General features: G+C 41.6%; 1 pseudogene; it reads left to right on the top strand.

The window, feature by feature from the left end:
• Window positions 1-2,657: 2,657 nt before the first annotated feature.
• LOC105501718 lies at window positions 2,658-3,242 on the top strand (annotated as a pseudogene).
• The last annotated feature ends 901 nt before the right edge of the window (window positions 3,243-4,143 follow it).

Below are 4,143 nucleotides of genomic sequence, written 5' to 3'. Positions count from 1 at the left end.
AAGAAGTAGAATTGTGAAATCGGAGTTGTGAGTGTGTGTTTTAACGTGACAACTATTTTTAAATTAAATAACATATATAAATTTTATAAAATACACAAAAATCATGTTCAGTCATAATTTTAGTGTACTACCTTGTTGAACTTCCATTAAGTGATTTTCTGTAAATATACCTTTTAATATTGCTGAGACTAAATGCATTTGCAAGAATATGTTTTGGAAGTAATGGTGTATTTGTCCCTCACACTGGCGCAAGAGAGAAAGGACTAAGTGCTAAAATCAGGCCCCAAATTTCTCATACAGTGATTAGCAGAGACATACACCAAGCAGGTCCGTTACTCTGGGACCTGGCTGGGGTAGAAGTAAAGAGCCTTGGGCTGCTGTCCCTCTTGGCTCACATGAATTTTTTTCTCCTTCTTCTTCACATACTATGGGTGAGTGATCCCAGAGAATTTTATAGTCAAAGGCTATAGAATCGATGTAACTATTTTCTAAAATCTGGATTGATACCAACTCAGAAATAACTATTTGGCTACAAATTAGTAAAAACTACCATTTAAAAACACCTTTTTATCAGGCACCATGCTTTATGCCTTAAATGCATTTTTTGTTAAATTTGCAAGAAGAAAAATAAGAAAGAAAGAAACAAGAAAACAGGAGTTCTGCATTGTAGGTTCTGTTGTGCCTGTGTAAAGAAGAGGTATTGTTGAGGACATCACACTAAATGAAATAATCCGGTAACAGAAGACAAATGATGCATGATTCCAATTATATGAGGTATCTGAAACAGACAAATTCTTATAATCAAACAATGGAATGGTGTCTCCCAGGAGCTGGGAGGAAAGGAAAATAGGGAATTGCTAGTCAACAGGCATAACATTTGGGTCAAGCAAGATGAATAAGCTCTAGGGAAATGCAGTACAACATTTTACCTATAGTCAACAATAATGTGTACTGTCTTGTAAGGGTGGAAATTTGTGATACCTTTCTTCACTCATCATAAGGGTGGTGGCCGCACTCCTATAACAAATATGGGTTAACAAGAAACCAATTACTTAATCAAAGTTTAACATGACACAGGAGTCTTCAAAAATGAAGACCCAAAGACCCAGAAAAAAAATGTCCATTTTAATACTTAGATTTGATGACGAACGGAGAGTTACGAGGAAATGTGATTGGACAAAAGGGCATGACCTAAAGGTGGTAGACTGAGGAGGGAAACCTAACAAGGACTGTCCGTTCAGATTATTCTTGGCCTCTCTGTGTAGCATTTCTTCCTCCAGAGTAGGGGGCAGGACCTGTCTGGAATGAGCATTTTCAAGGGAGAGGAGAGAAGGGGGACAGTGACCTTTCTAGGTTTTATGGCTTGCTTTGCAAAAGAGGGGTTCTCATTTCTAAGACCTGCTTTGGGGAAGTTATATTCTGACTTCCAAGACTTACTCCTGAAAGAAGGAGTGGGAGACAGGAGGGCAGGAAAAAATGAGAGATAGATTGCTTCTGAGGTGTTCCAGTGTTCTTCAGTTCAAAGTACTCAACACACCAAGGCATCATACTTTGGGGTATCATATTCTGACCCTCAATATTACACTTAAAAATTTGTTAAGATGAAGCCAGGTGCGATGGCTGATGCCTGTAATCCTAGCACTTTGGGAGGCCGAGGCAGGCAGATCATTAAGGTGAGGAGTTCAAGACCAGCCTGGCCAACATGGTGAAATCTCATCTCTACAAAAATACAAAATTTAGCCAGGCATGATGGCGGGTGCCTATAATCCCAGCTACTCGGGAGACTAAGGCAGGAGAACTGCTTGAACTGGGGAGGTGAAGGTTGCAGTGAGCTGAGATCGCACCACTGCACTCCATCCAGCCTGAGTGACAGAGTGAGACTCTATCTCAAAAAAATAAAAATAAACCAGAAATTGTTAAGATGGTGGAGTTCATGTTCAGTATTCTTACCACCCGAAGATTTTTTAGAAATGTAAAAATTGATGCATAGATGTTGGGTTCCGCGTGTTTCCTAAACAAAGGAATGAACACCGAAGAACTAACTTCTACTCCTATAGACATCAACAGTCCCTGGAGTAACCGCAAATATTCAGAGGCCAGAGAAGTGGAATTCCTCATGATTTTCCCATGGGTCCCCCTTCATTTATTTATTTACCTGACCGAGGTCTCCCCGCGCCTGCCCAGGGTGTTCCCCCTCCGGTTCCTTGCTCTTGTGGAGCCACGGACCCTGCTCGCTGCACCAGATGTTGGGGTCCGCCTGTTTCCTAAACAAAGGAATGAACACACAAGACAACACAAGACAAGACAAACATGGCGGCCACCCCAACGACACGCTCCGCTTTATTTTATACAATCGTTTGTGGAATGTTACCAAGTCACAAGACACATTGTTGTTTTTCTGACCTTTCCCTGACTTTCTGGATTTTCAAGATGTTTACACATAAACAAGCCCCCAGGGTCTGCTGTTTGCAGCTGGCTCCTATGGGGAACGCCCTGCTTCGTTTGCAAGAGCAGGACTTATCGGGAACGTCTCGTTTGCGAGCATGTAGTCCTCTACAATAGAATTATTTAAAAACCTGCCCAAGATTAAAAACCCAGTAAGTGTGGTCATGGGACACTGGGCGTAGAGGGCAGTCGCGGCCGGCAGTGGAGGCAGAATGTTGGCTACCAGGGTATTAAGCCTAGTTGGCAAGTGAGCAGTTTCCACCTCTGTGTGTGTACGAGCACATGAAAGTGTGAAGAGCGAAGACTTTTCGCTCCCAACTTATGTGGATTGGCGTGACTATCCCTTGTCGGATGTGGCCCATGTCAAGCACCTGTCTGCCGGCCAGAAGGCCCTGAAGGAGAAGGAGAAGGAGTCCTGGAGCAGCCTCCCCACGGATGAGAAAGTCGAGTTGTACCACATTAAGTTTGGGGAGAGCTTTGCTGAGATGAACAGGGGCTCAAATGAGTGGAAGACGGTTGTGGGCAGTGCCATACTCTTCATCTGCTTCACCGCGCTCATTATCATGTGGCAGAAGAGCTATGTGTACGGCCCCCTCCCGGAAACCTTTGACAAATAGTGGGTGGCCATGGAGACCAAGAGGATGCCGGACATGAAGGTGAACCCCATCCAGCGTTTAGCCTCCAAGTGGGACTACGAAAAGAGTGGAAGTGGAAGTGGAGTGGAAGAAGTGAGAGATGCTGCCCTGTGCCTGCGCCTGACTCTGTCACCTCCATGCAACTCCATGCCTATTTACTGAAAACCTGTTATGCCAAACAGTAGGACTGCTAATAAAAGACCAGTTTACCTGAAAAAAAAAAAACAAAAAAAACCTGGTAAGTGGATGATTGAAATCAGATTTGAGGCGCTTCATCCATAATCCCGTTATTTGTCTTAACTCGTCATGTTTTATTTGCAGTATGTTTACAGAACATCACAAATTCATCCCAATACAAGGATCACCTGAAACCACTTACACTATTTGAGTGAAAATAGTTATAACCTTGTACTTCTTATGTCCGGTAATGTTTGTTTAGTCTCATACATTTCTATCCTAAAAACATTAGGAGGTGTGGGATGAGTTCTGTTTCTTATTATTTTTCTGAAATGGGTGAGTTGCTCTAGTTTGCTAATTTTCCCCCAACCGAGTTCTATGGTTTCTCTACTAGTGTAATACTTATCCCAGTCTTATTTATTCATTTATTTGGTTTTATTTTTTTTGTCACTATTTAGCAGATGAGCCCTTTGCACTGTGAGTTGAAAGCTAGCTCTTGTTAAGCATACGGATCAGTAAGATATTTTTTTTCTTAAATTGGTGAGAGATTTGAGGAGATACTAAGTAAGATTATACCTTTGTTTTATGAAATGTGCATATGTATTAAATGTCTTCCATCATGTAAATCTTAATATTTTATAGAGTCTATGTATCCTCTCCAAGTTGTATGGGTTATTTCTCCCTCTTTAAATAGCTGAAAGAAATGGAGTCACAGAAGTGTTGTGTGACTTCCCCAAGGTTATTTAGCAAATCAGCTGCAGAATGGCAGAGTTTAGTTCAAATCAGCTAAAACGAAGGGAGTGCTTTTTAAAAATAAACCTCTGAAAGCTTTAAAATAATCACTAGAGTAGACTAGACCTACTTAATGAAAGCTAGACAATCAAAG

Source organism: Colobus angolensis, unplaced genomic scaffold (assembly GCF_000951035.1).
Source record: "Colobus angolensis palliatus isolate OR3802 unplaced genomic scaffold, Cang.pa_1.0 Scaffold74, whole genome shotgun sequence".
NCBI lineage: Eukaryota > Metazoa > Chordata > Mammalia > Primates > Cercopithecidae > Colobus > Colobus angolensis.
The sequence above is the reverse complement of the archived record's forward strand: the minus strand, read 5'-3'. Positions and strand labels throughout refer to the sequence as shown.